At 35.0% G+C, this 18391-nt stretch overlaps 1 pseudogene; it reads left to right on the forward strand.

Annotated features, from left to right (window-relative positions):
• Nucleotides 1–1705: 1705 nt before the first annotated feature.
• On the forward strand, nt 1706–17689 carry LOC131169013 (putative disease resistance protein RGA1; annotated as a pseudogene).
• Nucleotides 17690–18391: the final 702 nt, after the last annotated feature.

Consider the following 18391-nt stretch of genomic DNA (forward strand, 5'->3'; position numbering starts at 1 on the left):
TTCAAGACAGACTAAAACTGTTTCAGCACATCTAAAAACAAAAGTTCCTAGAAGTTGAACAAAAGCAAGATAAAAACTAATCTAATTCTATGGTTTTGCCCTTGTCCAAAGGTGCTGCTAGAGGACTGGATGGAGTTGGTTGCTGCTGAAGGGGTGGTTCTGGAGGAGGTGATGGAGGTGGAGGTGGCATACCCAGAAAAGCCATGAGCTGCTTCATCATCTCTTTTAACTCTTTCTGCTTTTCTCTGGTTTCCATAACAAGATCAAAGAGTTGATCATGACGATCCTTAAGGGTATCTAGACCAGATTCAAGCTTTCTATCCACAAAATATACATCATCACTAAGCTTCTCAAGATAGGTGAATAAGGCTTTGGTGTTGAAGGGAGGAGGTGCTGTGGAGGAAGAAGGTCCAGCTGCAGATGGTGTTGGCTGTGCAGATTCTGCTAGGGTATCCTGTGCAGATTGAGTAGGTGGTGCAGGTTCAGCAGAATACTGTTAGACTGGTGGTACAGATTGTGCCTCTGGTTGTGCAGATGGTCCTGTATCTGCTACTGGTTGTGCAGTGTCAAATGGTGACAAACTGAATCCAGTTTTGGATAAGTGAGTAGCATTAAAATATAGAGTGTCTGAAAGTGCTGGTAGAGGATGCTCTTCCGGATCAAAACCAAAATGTTTAGCTATAACAGTTATGAGCCCACCCATGACTATATCACCTGCAGATTTGGTAAATATGTAACACATGCTCACAGAAGAAGTAACCAGGAGATATTTTGACTTTGTGAAAAGCACACCATAGCATGAACAAGTCAAATTTTTCAACAGCACCAGAACTAGTCCCTCGGCCCAAGATAGTGCTAGTAATAAGCCTATGGATAAATCTAAGTGCTGGGTCTATTATTTGGGATGTCTTGGATCTGCCAGCATAAAAACCCTGAGATTAGTTTGTAATACTTCTCCAAAACTGAACAGCATTCTAAACACCTTTATTTGCTACCTCTATGCCTGTATATGGTACCCTAAACAATCAATCAATAGCAAACCCAAAAATACCGTGAAATTGGTCTAATGATAGCTCTCTATTTTGCCTCAAGCACCTAAATTTCATAGTTGGCTTGTAATCTATCTCATGCAATTTTAAAGTAGCAGAAAATGAGGAAATAAAATTTAAAACTAGAGCTGGATAAACTAGTTCTTGTTTATGCACAAATTCCATCCAACTTAGACCATCAAGGTAGGCAACAATATTATCAAATAAACCAACTGATTGGAGGGCATCTGCAGAAATGTACCTAGTGGGTTGCACTTTTCTGTCCTTTAGCCTCTTAAAAGTTGCCTTATGGGTTGCATCAGGAAGGGGCCAAGGTAGTTTGGATACCTGTGTTGCCACTGCTGAAGGTTGCTTCTTGCTAGAGGAGGGAGATTTGGCTTGTGGGGTAGAGGTAGAAACACCAACCCCTTGTCGTGTGGAAGCACAAGTTCTGGGGGTTTTGGGTAGAATCCGAAAGTGGAGTAGCAAGTGGATCCTTGCGTTTTGTGAGAGGTGGTGCAGAGGCCATGGGTCGGGTTGATTTAGACCGGATTCTCCTTTTATAGGTGGATGTAGGAGGAGGTGGAGGGGTTTGTTGTGGAGGAGAATCGGGATTGGGGGCTTGCATTGCTAGGGGCGTGACTTGGAGAGGAGAGCCTTGAGGGGAAGGGATTTCCATGGTGGTGGTTGTCGATAGTGCGAATGGAGGAGGGAAGAAGAAAGTAGAAGAGATAAGGGGAAGTTGGGGTGTCGGTCGGCGAAAAGGGGAATGGGAAGAGGGATTGATGCCAAGAAAAATGGGAATGAAGGTGATTATGAACAGTAATGATGGGAAGTGGGAGGTGGGAAAAAAGGGTTTGCCGAAAATTTTGATTTGCATAGGTTGTGCGAGTTTCTGCATGAGGGGAAAATTTTGTGCATAAGTTATGCACTCTCTTATGCAAGTTTCGGCAGAAAATGGGAAGTCTGAAAAGTTGGTTGTGCAAAAGTGCATGACTTATACACTCTCTTATGAAAGTTTCGACAGAAAAGAAAATCCCAGAAAACTTGGTTATGCAATAATGCATAAGCTGTGCACTTGGTCATGCAGAATTCGGCATAAATGAAAATGCAGGATTTGAAGTTATGCAAGAGTGCATAAGTTATGCACACACTTATGCAAGTTTCAGCAAAAATGAAAATTGGCAAAAATTTGGCGGCACAGAATTGCATAAGTTATGCACACCCTTATGCAGATTTCGATAAGAAATGAAATGGCAAAAATTTGGTTATGCAGGATTGCATAAGTTATGGAAGAGCTTATGCAGGTTTCGGCAGAAATGAAGAATGGCAAAAAATGAGACCTAAAGGCTGCATAAGTTATGCAATTACTTATGCACATTTCAACAAGATTCAGATTATAATAAAAATGCTTTGCAAGTTTGAAAAATACACAAGAATGAAGAAATGTAACCCTGTGAAGCATAAATCATGAGAAATTATCATAAAAAACACATCAATATATGCATAATCCATCACAATTGCACCATACAAGCTTGTAGAAGTAAGTCCTGCATAAGAGACATATGTGAATTATGCAATTTCAACTCAAACGCTGCAAATTAACATTTAGCACATTAAAGCTTAATAAAAATCTGCACAAAATTGCACTTATCCATAAAAGAAAATAGACTCTCCAAGTTATGCCAAGAAAATACAGCATGTGCACATTGAATCACACAACCCAAATAAGTTCAAAACTACTAAAATGACCCACTTACCATCATATTAACATGATAAGCACAAATACATAAAAGATACACATCCAACCTCAACAAAGAAGCAAATAGTATATGCTTGTGGTATCAGAGCCAGGTTTCGAAGCGAGGACGTTGAGTCCCATAAGGGGGGTGGATTGTAACACCCTAGGCAAATCCCACATCGGCAAAACACGGGAGAGATGCTGGGTTTATAAGTTGGTGGTTCGTAACCCCTAGTGACGAGTTTTAAAACCGTGAGGGCTTCGGCCCAGAGTGGACAATATCACTAGTGGGCTGGGCCATTACAAAAATAGAGAAAAGATTATTAGGGTGTTTTGGGAATCAATGCTATTATTTTTGGATTAATCTCATTTGTAAAATTTATAATAGTGTGAAATATTTATTTGGAATTTATCCATGAACTTAGTTCAAAATTCGAACCACATTAAAATTTTTATATATTATTTTATTAATTATTATTGTAATATTTAATTTTTATTATAAAAAATATCAAATCACTAACCTAATAAGTGGCATTAGATCTTTGATCCAACTCTCATTATAAATTCTACTCTTTTCTCAATGGTTTTTTATTTATTTATTTATTTATTTATCTTTGGATTCTATGTGGGTTGAACTGAGCTGTAATGCCCTCACCGTAGATAGTCCGTACATTTTACTGTTCCGGCGACTAATGTCTGTTCGAACAGTCAAAATGTCTGGAACTACACCTAGACTATAGTGAGAATGCATAAATTGAAGAAATAAATGTTAAGAAAATATAGGAAAATTTTAGAGAAAAATAAATTAAAATTTATAGAATTTGTAAATTGGTAAAAAAAAATAATAAAAATGACCCGATATGCATTATGAAGGGCATTTTTGTCATTTCACTCCCAGAGGTGAATTTTGACCTAAATGTCAAAAAAAATTTAGAGAATAAAAATAATTAACACAAATTATTTTTATGAAATAAATTAGGAAAATGAGAAGAGAAAAGAAAAGAAAAGAAAAGAAAAGAAAAGAAAGGAAAAGAAAAGAAAAGAAAAGAAAAGCTTATGGAAATTTTAAAAAAAATTAAAGTACAAAAATAAAAATATATAACCCACAAGAAGACAAACTCCCACCCACTTTCATCTTCTCTACTCAACTCCCTCTTCTCTCTCTCTCTTTGGCCGGCACACCCCTCCCTCTTTCCTCCATTGTTATCAAGCTTTAAAGCTTGATTTCCCAAGCTTCTACCCATCAAAACCCATAGTCCACTTCACAAAAAATACTCCCTCCACCCTAAGAAAGCTATAGATATCCATAAAGAGAAGAAAAGTTGAAGTTTAGGAAGCTTGAAATTGAGTCACCACAAAGGTTAGTGCTTTAAAATTTTAACCTCTTCTTTAAGCATGAATATCATGCTAAATCAAGTGAAAATGTGCATGAAATAAAACAAAAATCTTGAGGAAAGAACCCTTGAATTTTCGGCAGCCATGGAACTTGAGGTTTATTGCATTTAAGTGATAAAAAAATGGTTCCATGAGAATGTGTGATGAGTTGAAATGTTTGGGAGTTTGATTGTGTAGGGTTTGTATAAATTTGAAACTTTGAAAACTAGGGTTTGTGTAAATGATTGAGAACCTTATGTAAATGCTTGAAATTGACCTATTGACTTGAGATTATTGCTTATAGAATTGTATTGCATGCAAATTGAAGTAAGGGAGTTGGAGGAATTGAGATATTGGGAGTGTTTGATTTTCTATAGGTTGGGACTTAATGAGTCCAGTCCCTTTATTGAACCATAACTGAAAATGTGTGACTCCAATTGGTATGAGGCCAATTGGAGGTGAAATTAGACTCAAAATAGCCCATTTTTCATGTAGACACTATGCCCAAATTTTGTCAAAATCATGACCAATTCTCTGCCCAAACTCGGATGACCAAACACTGAAACCTAGAAAATGACCAAATGAACAATACGTGTTCATTTGGTCATAACTCTCTCTATATTGGTCCAATTGACCTAAAATTTACATCAATGGAAAGCTTAGACATAGGGATACACTTTTCATGAAGACCACTTGACATAGTTTTGCCTTTAACCAAGTCAAATTGTTAGCACAAGTTGTGTCACTAAAACTGCCAACCAGAAATTGACCAAAACACTGTTCCTTTGGTATGTTTGACCAGTTTTGGCAAAAATGCAATAACTTGGTCTCCGAAGTTGCAAATTGAGTGAAACTAGTGCCAAAAGTTTTATAAGACATAGCTCAATAATTTTTATGTTTTGACTAAGCTCCAAAACACATTGCATCCTAGCGAAAATGTTAGCCAAAATTAGGAATTAAAATCTAGAAAATGTTAAGTTGAACCCAGAATGCCATTTGATACCCGTGTGTTCATTTGGCCATAACTCCCACTAGGAAATTCCATTTGAGATGTGCCAATATGATCTGGAAACATGATATTTAGGGCTACAACATTGATTCAGACACTTTTATCAAATTCTAAGTTTAAAGACCCTAAAAAGAGAGTCAAACATACTGCCCTGAAGTTTGATTATTGCCTTTATAGGATTAAGAGTCCAGGTTAGTACATTGACCATAACTCACTACACCAAGCTTGAAAATTATGAAATTGTACCTGGGAGTCCCTAAGACATAGAGAAACAAATCTTATGAAGGAACCTAAGTCTAAAAATGACCATAAAATGATCAAATGACTGGTCAAAGTTTATTGACCAGGAATTGCCAATTCTGGACAGCTTAGAGGCAAATGGACCAGTTATGGTATTTTGACCATAACTTGAGTTCTATAAACCCAAATTGAGTGATTCAAAAACTGAAATTTAAGTTTAAACATAGAGGAGCAATTGTTATGAAGGAAGTGTGATCAGATAGACATCCTAACCTAGCCAAATTCCTAGATAAAGTTAATACATCAAAATGAACCTAAAGAAAGGTTCATGGAAAAATGCTATACATGATAATTAAAATACTCATAAGGCTGATTAAATATTAAAAATGATATGAATATGTAAATTGGGACTAATGTACTATTAATATGAAATTAATGGTACCACTGAATAGTACCAGAAAATAGTGATAGTGAATAGTACTAAAATAATTAAAAATGTTTAATTGCCCATAGTATACCTAGACTTATTTATTTAGTTTGGATAAATTGATATACTAATTAGTGACTACAGATAGCAGTATTGCCTATCGAGAAAATCATAAACTGACAACATATGTCTGGTATGATTGTTCTATATGCTATATGCCTACTTACTGGCCATTGTGCTTGCTTTATTTCTGGCTTTACAAGCTTGAAAACAGGTCTTGTGCCCGACAGCTGACCTCGTGCTTGACAGATGTATACAGGGTAGACATATGGCTATCTAACCCATATACTCTCGTGTATCCAGCTCTTATAGTCTGTTATAGCTTTCTTGGGCATTGATAATGATTAATTAATATTGAATACACAATAAGTAAATAGAAAAGATCCCAATAATTTTTATTGGTTCCAAAGTGCAATAAAAATATAAAAGACTCAGAAATTATGAATTGCAATTATTATTTCAATTATTAAATTATTGTTATTATAAATTATGCACTACTAAGCATTATGCTTAGCGCATTGGTTTTCCATCGCATAGGTATTGGAGATCAGTCCCATCAGCAACAGTAGCAGCAGTAGTAGTACTCACACAGAGACCGATCAGATCTGCTAGTGTTTACTAGTTACCTCTACCTTTGTATTTCTTTTTGGTAGGGCCCATGTATATCTAGATTTTATACTTTTTGTCAGTGTACATAAACACATGATGTATTCCATTTTGAGATTGTAATGTAAACTTGTAATTTATTATCTATGAATTTCCATGTGAATACAATAGATGATACTTCATTTTGAGATCTCATCAATAATTGTGAATGAAATGATAAAAGAGAATATGATATGGAAATGTGTGAAATGACTATGAATATGTTAACAGGTGATTAGTGGAACCCGCCAGATGCTAATAAAACAGGGGAGGCTTTGTTCGAGTCTCCACAGAAATAAGTTATAAAACAAAAAAAATTCTATACATGGATTACTACTTTTAAATGATATTAAAAATTCACAATAGATATGATAAAACAAGATAAGGTGCTCTGGCACCAAATGTGGCACTTCTTGCTTGGCTATACAGTAAACGGGTAAGGAGCATCATAGAGCTGTGAGGAATAGTGGTCTCAGACTGATGATCATATGTCTCAATCATGATGGGAAGTTGGCAAATCCGAATTCCATAGTGCCAATTCATTACTTGAAGTAAGAACTTTGGTTGCCGCAAGGAACAACAAAAAATCTTTCATTAAAAGTCTAAAAAATAAAAATATTCACATTAATTTCAAAAATAATTTTTCTTAATTTTCTCATACATAAACATATTTTTAATGAATTTTACATGGACAAAAAAAATGAAATATAAAAAAAAAAAAATTGTGTGAAGAATCTTACACAAGCTACATATCTCTCACTCATTGTTTGTTAGTCATATATAGTAGCGAATAAAGGATTGAAAACTGTGATTTGTAAACTAAGTTTCTTTTCACCATGATTTTTTAAAATATTCTTCCTAATCTCTTGATTTGAAAATTTTCTCAAACTTTAGTGTGATTAGCACACCCATTTCATATACATATTTTGCATTTTGTATTTGCAATTTGAGTGGTAAGTAGTGCAATTCCCTATGTAAATCCTTTTTATGTTGTATGTTGCTGTATTTAGAGGTTAGATTGTGTGAAGAACTTACTTTTTTGCATGATGGTACCCGTTTTATGGAATCCTTCCCAGAGTTTCTGTAGCATAATCGATCATTGCTGTTTTAAACTTTAAAAAAATCGATGTTTCAAGAAAGAGCAAATTAATTATATTCATTTCTTGATTCCATTTTAATGGATATATATAAATATTTATTTATATGTAATTGAGTTCCTATGTGTTAAAGCTAATCAAACAGTATAACTTTAGCATACTGTTGCTATTTTGATTTTTGATCAAACAGAAGGGACATGGTTGTCCCACCGACTACTTCTTTATCCGTGTGATGCATGAACTTCACCTCAAAGGCAATTACAGTTTGTTGGGGTTTTATAAATATTGATCATTGCTTGCCACCATATTCAGTATTCACAACAACATTTCATCCTTTTACAACCTCAAGAACACCAAACCAAAATACCCAAAATGGCCGAAGTAGTTCTCTTTGGTAGCTAGGGAGATCATTACGAAGCTGGGTTCTCAAGCCTTTGAAGAGATTGGATGGTGGTGGGGTGTTAGAGATGAGCTTTAGAAACTCAAAGGCACATTCTCCAGAATTCGGGCTGTACTTCTTGATGCTAAGAAGAAGTAGGCGGTAGACGAGCAAGTCAAAGATTGGGTTGGAAAGCTTCAAGAAGTTGTTTATGATGCTGATGACTTGATAGATGACTTCGCTAATGAAGCTCTGCGGTGGCAAGTAATGTCTAGAAATGGAATGGCAGAGGACGTAAGCCTTTTCTTTTCGTCTTCGAATCGGTTTGTTTATGGTTTTAAGATGGGTTATAAAATTAAGGCGATTAGGGACAGATTAACTGATATTGAAGCTGATAGAAAATTTACGTTAGAGGTCCGCACTGAGGAGAGAGGTTATGCAACTATAGTGGGGGATCAAACTGAGTCCTCCGTACATGAAGTTGTTATTGGGAGAGAGGGTGACAAAGAGGCCATTACAGAACTTCTGTTGTCTTCCAACAGTGAAGAGGATGTTTCAGTTCTTTCAATTGTTAGAATTGGGGGATTAGGTAAGACCACACTTTCTCAACTCATATTCAATGATGAGCACATTAAGAATTCATTTGAGTTAAAAATATGGGTGTGCATATCAAATCCTTTTGATGTGAAAATTGTAACACCCTAGGCAAATCCCACATCGACAAAACACGGGAGAGATGCTGGGTTTATAAGTTGGTGGTTCGTAACCACTAATGACGCGTTTTAAAACCGTGAGGGCTTCAACCCAGAGCGGACAATATCACTAGTGGGCCGGGCCGTTATATTTGTGGTATCAGAGCTGCTCCGCGTGCAACCTTGAACGATGGTAGGGCAAACCTCAGCGAGCACGCTGAGTCCCATAAGGGGGGTGGATTGTAACACCCTAGGCAAATCCCACATCGATAAAACACAGGAGAGATGCTGGGTTTATAAGTTGGTGGTTCGTAATCCCTAATGACGCATTTTAAAACCGTGAGGGCTTCAACCTAGAGTGGACAATATCACTAGTGGGCCGGGCCGTTACAAAAATGATTGTTAGAAAAATTTTGGAGTCTGCAACGAGTGCAAAAGCATAAGATCTTGAGCTAGAGGTATTGAAATCTAACTTGGAAAAATTATTTATGGGAAGAAATATCTATTAGTGCTTGATGATGTGTGGAATGAGAATCAAGAAAAATGGGATAAATTAAAGAAATTATTAATGGGTGTCTCTAGTGGTAGTAAGGTATTAATAACCACTCGCTCTAAAAGAGTGGTAGGTATAGCTAGCACCTTGGCACCACATGTTTTGGAAGGCTTATCTCCAATTGAGTCTTGGTCCTTGTTCTTGCGTATAGCATTTAAGGGCCAAGAACCAAAAAATTCAAATATAAGAAAGATTGGAGAGGATATTTTGAAGAAATGTGTTGGAGTTCCTCTTGCAATAAAAACTATTGCAAGTCTTTTGTACTCTAAAAATCCAAAAACTGAGTGGTTTCCCTTCTTAGAAAATGAACTCTCAAAAATAACTCAAGATGAGGATGATATTATACCAACCCTTAAGCTAAGTTATGATCATCTCTCGTCACATTTAAAGCACTGTTTTGCATATTGTGCGTTGTTTCCAAAAGATTACGAGATTAATGTGAAAACATTAATCCATTTTTGGATTGCACAAGGTTTTATTGAGTCATCAAGTATGAGTGATCCTCTTGAAGACATTGGGCTTGTATATTTTATGAAATTATGGTGGAGGTCATTTTTCAAGAGACGAAAAGGGATAAATTAGTGAATATTAAAAGCTGCAAAATGCATGATTTAATGCATGACCTTGAAACTTTAGTGGGCGGGATAGGGATCAAGCTGATAAATTCTAATGCAAAGCAGATCGATGATAAAACCTATCACCTAGCACAGGGTAATGAAGTATAATTTTTCAAGTGTTGGATGCCTAACAAATTATCTACTATGTTCTTTGGAAATGAGTAATGTATTTGAGCATGTAGGTATCTTTTTGTCATTATATGTTTTCAATCAATGAATCAACGATCCATAGTAGCCATTTTCCTTTTATTTCTAATAATTTAGAATTTATTTGCTTTATGGTAAAATTTTCAGGAATTTCTGTGCAATTTGTGTTCTTGACAAGTGACATGATAATGGATATGAGTTCTAAATAATTTTGAATTGGACTTTCACTTTCCACATACACTGGCTCATCCAAGTGAGAGGAATCACAGGCTTACAGTTGGTTACATCCCTAAAATTATAATAAATTGGAAGCTGGAGAACAAATGCTAAGAGGGTAGGTCATTCTTTTGTCCATGTAATTGTTTTTGTTATGTAACTCTGCCTTCAATTTCTTTACATGGATATAATGGATTAAGTTTGACTCCATGTGCAAAAGTTATTAGAGCACATGTTATGAAACAAAAAGAAGATGTCATAACAGCAATTACTTTGATTGGCTTGACATAATCGACTTTCTAATACATGCATTTTGCATAGTCATTTAGGTTTAATTTCATGACCATTTTATTTATTTATTAGTCACTTTTAGCTAATTTTATTAGTTATTTGGATAATTTTCCATAATTATCAAATTTTGAGTTAATTTGTAATTTGTTTTGTTTTGTAGGTGAAAATAGAATTTTTGAGGAACTAAAAAGTAATTGTGCCAGTGAGCAGTGATTCTCAGAGCCAAAATTATCAAAATAAAGCTTGAAAGTTGAAAAATGCAAAGTGGCTAAAATGTGCATAACCTACTGCGCAAGTTGTGCAGTTCTGCACAAGGAGAAGAAGCAATTTTCCAAACCTGCCGAAACCTACATAAGTTACTGCATGACTTATGCAGATTCACTCCTTGCTTATGCAGCTTCACGAAAAACTGCATAACTTATGCTGTAACGCCCTCACCGTAGGTAGTCCGTACATTTTACTGTTCCGACGACTAATGTCTGTTCGGACAGTCAGGATGTCTGGAACTACACTTAAACTATAGTGAGAAGCCATAAATTAATGAAATAAATATTAAAAAAATATAAGAAAAATTTTGAGAAATAAAATAAAATTTAAAGAATTTATTAATTGGTATAAAAAAATAAAAATAATTCGATGGGCACCATGAAAGGCATTTTGGTCATTTCACCCCTAGAGGTGAATTTTGACTTAAATGTCAAATTAAAATTTGGAAATAGAATAATTAACATAAATTAATTTTATGAATTTAAATTTGAAAAATAAGAAGAGAAAGAAGAAGAAAAGAAAAGAAAAGAAAAGGAAAGAAAAGAAAAGAAAGGAAATAGATTTATGAAATTTAAAAACAATAAAGTACACATAAATATATATATATATATATATATATAAATAACCACAAGAGACAAAACCCCCCACCAACTATCTTCTTCTTCCTCTTCTCTCTCTCTCCTTGCCGTCTCCCTTGCTCTCTCCCTCCCCACCATTTTTATCAAGCTTAAAGCTTGATTTCCCAAGCTTTTACTCACCAAAACCCATAGACCCCTTCACAAAAAATTTAGCCCACACCATAAGGAAGCTTTAGATACTCATAAGAAGAAGAAAGATTAAAGTTTGAAGTGGGTCACAAGAGGTTAGTGCACTAATCCCTCTTCTTCTCTTTATTAAACATGAAAAGCATGTTTAGCTAAGCATAAATACCATTAAAACAAAAAGAAAATCTAGAGGAAAGAACCCTTGAATTTTTGGCAGCCATGGAACTTGAAATTTATTGCTTTTAAGTGATGAAAAATGGTTATATGAGAATGTGTAATTAGTTGAAATGTTTGGGTGTTTGATTGTGTAGTGTTTGTGTAAATTTGAAACTTTGAAAACTAGGGTTTGTATAAATGTTGAGGACTTTGTGTAAAATGTTGAAATTGATCTATTGGGATGAGATTGTTGCTTATAGAAGTGTATTACATGCAAATTGAAGTAAGGAAGTTGGAGGAGATTGAGTTTTGGAAGTGTCAATTTTCTGCAGGTTGTGTTTGTTGAGGGCAGTGTACATTTTAGGCCATAAATAAAATTGTGTGACCCCAATTGGTATGAGGCCAATTGGAGGTGAAACTAGACCCAAAATAGCCCATTTTCCATGAAGAAACCATGCCCAAATTCTGTCCAAAACTTGACCTAAATACTGCCCAAATTCGGATTTCCCTGAAACTGCCAACCCAGAAAATGACCAAATGAACAGTACGTGTTCATTTGGTCATAACTCTCTCTATACTGGTCCAATTGACCTAAAATTTTAACCATGGAAAGTTTAGACATAGGGCTACATTTTTCATGAAGGCCACTTAACCCAGTTTTGCCTTTAACAAATTCAAATTGTTAGCACAATTTGGGTCACTGAAACTGCCAACCCAGAAAATGACCAAATGAACAGTACGTGTTCATTTGGTCATAACTCTCTCTATACTGGTCCAATTGACCTAAAATTTTAACCATGGAAAGTTTAGACATAGGGCTTCATTTTTCATGAAGACCACTTAACCCAGTTTTGCCTTTAACCAATTCAAATTGGTAGCACAAGTTGGGTCACTGAAACTGCCAACCCAGAAAATTACCAAATGAACAGTACGTGTTCATTTGCTCATAACTCTCTCTATACTGGTCCAAATGACCTAAAATTTTACCCATGGAAAGCTTAGACATAGGGCTACACTTTTCATGAAGACCACTTAACCCAGTTTTGCCTTTAACCAATTCAAATTGTTAGCACAAGTTGAGTCACTAAAACTGCCGACCCAGAAATTGTCCAAAAATACTGTCCCTTTGGTATGCTTGACCAGTTTTGGCAAAAATGCCATAACTTGGTTTGCAAAGCTGCAAATTGAGTGAAACTAGTGCCAAAAGTTTTATAAGACATAGCACAACAATTTTTATGTTTTGACCAAGCTCTAGAAACCATTGCATCCTAGGGAAAATATTGGCCAAAGTTAGGAATTGAAATCTAGAAAATGTTAAGTTGAACCCAGAATGCCATTTGATACCTGTGTGTTCATTTGGCCATAACTCCCACTAGGAAATTCCATTTGAGATGTCCAATATGATCTGGAAACATGACACTTAGGGCTACAACATTGATTTAGACACCTTTGCCAAATTCTAAGTATAAAGACCCTAAAAAGAGGGTCAAACATACTGCCCTGAAGTTGGTTATTGCCCTTATAGGACTGAGAGTCCAGGTTAATACACTGACTATAACTCACTATACCAAGCTTGAAAAATTATGAAATTGTACCTGGGAGTCCCTAAGACATAGAGGAACATATCTTGTGAAGGAACCTAAGTCTAAAAATGACAATAAAATGATCAAATGACTAGTCAAAGTTTATTGACCAGGAATTGTAAATTCTGGACAGCTTAGAGACAAAGGGACCAGTTATGGTATTTTGACCATAACTTGAGTTCTATAACTCCAAATTCAGTGATTCAAAAATTGAAATTCAAGTTTAAACATAGAGGAGCAATTGTCATGAAGGAAGTGTGACTAAATAGACATCCTAACCTAGTCAAATTCCTAGATAAAGATAACACATCAACATGAACCTAAAGAAAGGTTCATGGGAAAAATGCTATATATGATAATTAAAATACTCATAAGGAAAATTAAATATTAAAAATGATATGAATATGTAAATTGGGACTAATTTCCTATTAATATGAAATTAATGGTACTAATGAACAGTACTAGAAAATAGTAACAGTGAATAGTGATAAATTAATTAAAAATGTTTAATTGCCCATAGTATACCTAGACTTATTTATTTAGTTTGGATAAATTGGTATACCAATTAGGGACTATAGATAGCAGTACTGCCTACCGAGAAAAATCATGAACTGACAATATATGTCTGGTATGATTATTCTACAGGCTATATGCCTACTTACTGGCCATCGTGCCTACTTTATTTCTGGCTTTACAAGCTCCGACAATGGGTCTCGTGCGACAATACCGGCCTCGTGCTCGATGTATGTATACTGGGTAGACATATGGCTGTCTAACCCGTATACTCCCTTGTATCCAGCTTTTATAATTTGTTATAGGTTTCTTAGGCATTGATAATAATTAATTAATACTGAATATATAATAAGTAAACAGGAAAGATCCCAATAATTTTAATTGTTTCCAAAGTGTAAATAAAAAAAAATGTAAAAGACCCAGAATTTATGATTTGTAAATATTAATTCAATTGTTTAATTATTGTTATTATAAATTATGCACCACTAAGCGTTATGCTTAGCGCGTTGGTTTTCCATCGCGTAGGTAATGAAGATCGCAGCCACAGTAGTATTTGGACAGAGTTCCAACCAGATCTGCCACCGATCAGAGTCACCTCACCAATCTGTTGTATTTTGGTAGGGCCCATGTGTAGACTAGTATTTTGGTTCATTATGTCTAGTCATGATGTAATTACTAGTTTATGATGTATTTTATTTTGGACTTGAAATGAAAACTTATAATTTATTATCTATGAATTTCAATATGAATGCAATAGATGACACTTCATTTTGAGATCTCATAAATAGTTGCGAATGATATGATAAAAGAGAATATGATATGGAAATATGTGAGATGACTATGAATATGTTAATAGGTGATAGTGGAACCCGCCAGATGCTAATAAAACAGAGGAGGATCTGTTCGGGTCTCCACAAAAATAAGATATAAAAAAAAAAAAAATTCTACACGTAAATTACCTGATTTAAAGGACATTAAAATTTACAATAGACATGACAAGACAAGATAGAGTGCTCCGGCACCGAATGTGGCACTTCTTGCTCGGCTATACAATAGACGGGTAAGGGGCGTCACATATGCAGTCTCATGCCCTACTTATACAGCTTCACGGAGGGAATAATTTCTTTGGCCGAAACTTGCATGACTTGCTGCATAACTTATGCAGTTCCACTCCTCACTTATGCAGCTTTATGGAAACTGCATAACTTGCGGCATAACTTATGCAGTCTCACGTCTCACTTATGCAACATTATGGGAAGCACCTGGAACCACCAAATTTGCTCAGAATCTGCATAGGAAGCTTGCACAACTTGTGCAAGTCTTCATAATGAGCTGGCAAAAGAATTTTTACATGTGAATCCCTTCCTCAAACACACCATTTTTAGGGTTATTTGTCAGAAAGTATAAATAGTGCCCTTACCTCATTTTTGGCAAGAAAAAGAAAGAGAGGAAGACAGAGAGAGGGGTAGAAAAACATAGCAACAGCCGACTTTCATCTTTGGGAGCAGAATCCAGCTTCTTTTTCTCTTCTTCACCATTTTATACATTTCTCCTACCGAATTTCTTTAGTTTTAGTTTATTTTCATGATTTATTTCCTCTTTTACTTAGAATTTCTTGTGCTAAACATGGATTGTGAGTAGTTTTCTTTGATTCTGGAATTAGGGATGTAATATTTGAGTTATTTTTGTGGATTTGAACTTGGTTAGTCCCAATTTAATGAAATTTACGAGGTTTAATCCATTTCTTGTATGCTTATTCACATGCTTAATGAAGGGCCCCATTAAGTTATGTTCTTAATCCTTGGTTGAGGCACTGAAAGGAGAAAATCAAATGATAGTTAATCAAGAAATTTGACTTAATTAACTTAGATCTAAAAATAGACTAAGGGTTAAGAGGGTTTTAATAGATTGATTAAAGAGCCTAATGGGTCTTGGTTAATTTTAACTCCATGAAAGTAGGATTAAGTTAATTAAGGCACTCTTTGTCTCACTCGAAAGAGTTTTAAAAGGATTTTAAAATTAATCTCCTTTAAACCTATAAATGGATTGGGCTAGCTAGGAAAAATCTCAAAATGACTTGAATATGAACTCTTAACTCCATAATCGTCTTTTATTAATTATTGCTTAGAATTTTACTTTTGAGTGTTTATTTAATCTCATTTTATTAATTTTCATTATTAATACTCTCAATTTCTTTATTTTGCGAATTATTAAATTAGTCATTATTTGAATTTAGTTTTGCATTTTCATACCTTATACTTTAAATTCTTAAATTTTTTTTTATTTATTTGATTAAAATACAATTTTAACATAGTTTATTTTACATGAAAATATCAATTGAAAATACAACTCTCCGTGGAAACAATATATTTTTCTACACTACTTGAACGACCCCTACATTTGCAGGTGGGCTACATCACTTTCCAAGGAAGAATTTCCATAAGTTGGATTACAACTTCAGAGTATGCTGCCAGAAGATTCAAGCAAAGGCACTTCTCCTCAAAACACTTTTATCAAGTTCCAGAAAGAAACTTCTAACCTGTTGATTCTGTGTGCAGTGGTCGAGCAATACAGTAAGTTATACGTACTGATTTTGCTTTTAACTTTTCTCAATCAAGGTTTTGGTATTTATTTGTAGAAAGAGGGAAAGATAAAGGTTGCTTTACCTTAGCTTTCTCTGTCCAACGCGAAATCTTTTCACATACGATGTGAACGAAGAGCACCTATGTGGATTTTGGTGTCTTTTTCTACATCTCATACCGATATCCTAGGATTTCAAATTTTGCATCCAAGAGGAACCTTATTTATCTTTCTCATTTCTGAAATATATTCAAATTCACATCCCTCCAGAGGGACTTCAACATGTTCCCACTCTGCACAAACGCCTAAGCGAAAGTTGTCCTAATTTGATATCTTACAGGAGTGGATGGGCAACCTCATCGCACTGGAATATTTAGAGATAGAAAAGTGTCCTCAACTGTCAGAAAGATGCAGCAGCAAAATGGGTACTGATTGGCCCAAGATTGCTCACATTCCATATATCTTTATTGGTGAAATATTGATTCAGTTGAATTGCTATTACAAACACTGACTTGAAGAATCCAACAAACTTTTCTTCAAGTATTTCCTTCAATCTCATCTTTTTCTGTATTTGAGAAGCCCATGCTAGTTTTTCAAGTTAAAATTCTTTGATTTCAGTATGTGTTTCTTATTTTATGTTCATGTTGCACGTTGACACACCCTTGAAAAGAGTTGTACTGCTCATGAGCTACTCCGATTTCCTTGTCTTTCAGAGTTCCGTTGTTCTGAACGCCCTAATTGGACCTGGATCCCTTGGTTTTTTTATCTCTCCATGAATCTCTATATTTGAAAATAGCAAGCCCACAACTTGTGCAGCAAATATTCACAGCATCACTCTCTTCTTCTTCCTCAATCGGTTTCTGCTCTCTCTAAATTGAAGGTCCTCTCGATTAGGGAAATAGAGGAACTTGAATATCTACCACCAGATAGACTGCAGAATCTCACTTCTCTTCAACGATTTAACATTGATAATTGCTGAAGATTAATGACTCTACCTCAAGAGATGCATTCCCTCACCTCTTATGAGAATTGAATATTAATTCATGTCCCCCAATTGGTGCAAAGATGTAGAAATAAAAGGGTGCAGATTGGATTTTTCATTTCTCACAACCCAGATTTTCAAGTTGATGGCAAAAGAATTCAATGGGAGGGCCGCTATCTACTGAATGATGAAAAAATCTTTGACTGTTTCTATAAGTGGGTGCTTCTTGTCTTCAATTCTCAAATTCAAATTTTTTTTTTTTTAATCTGTAATTATATGGGAAAGTTTTCACTCTCTGATTCTATTTGCACAGGGTAATGAAGGATAAGTATTGGTTGCCCAAAAACTTTAGCCACACTGCTACTTGGGAAATGAGCACGAAATTACATCGCCTGTCTATGCAAGGTTATCCTGTTCTTTTTTTTTTTCCCTTTTTTTTTTTATTTTAATCCTTCACAATTTATTCGCATTATGATAAAATTTTCAGGAGATTTCTTGTGGCCCTTGTGTTCTTGACAAATGATAATGGATATGAATCCTGAATAAATCTGATTGGACTTTCACTTAGGCTCTGTTTGGATGGGGTGAGAGAAGGGTAATTAATTAGGGGTGCGCAAAGGTTGGTTCAGTTCCGAATCGAACCGAACCAATAAAACCGATGACTGAAAATCAAGAATTTTGAAAATTGAATCAAACTGATTACTAACGCTCTGTTTGGATGGGGTGAGGGAAGGGTAATTAATGGGAAGATAAGGGAGGGTAAGGAGAGAGAAGGGTAAGAAGGGTTACAATAAAAAAAATCTCATGTTTGGAAAGAGGTGAATTAATGGAAAGGTAAGGAGAGGTAATGTATATTCTTTATGTTTGGAAAGAGGTGAAAGAATGGTAAATAATTATTAAAATTATAAAAATACTTTTTTCTATTAGATAAAATTTATTCTTTATTTTTTTTAATATGTAAATTAAGGCTTTTTATTTTTAGTTTAGTGACCTATAATTTGCATTTTTATTATTTTTTTATGTCATACCA

Source organism: Hevea brasiliensis, unplaced genomic scaffold (assembly GCF_030052815.1).
Source record: "Hevea brasiliensis isolate MT/VB/25A 57/8 unplaced genomic scaffold, ASM3005281v1 Scaf95, whole genome shotgun sequence".
Classification (NCBI taxonomy): domain Eukaryota; kingdom Viridiplantae; phylum Streptophyta; class Magnoliopsida; order Malpighiales; family Euphorbiaceae; genus Hevea; species Hevea brasiliensis.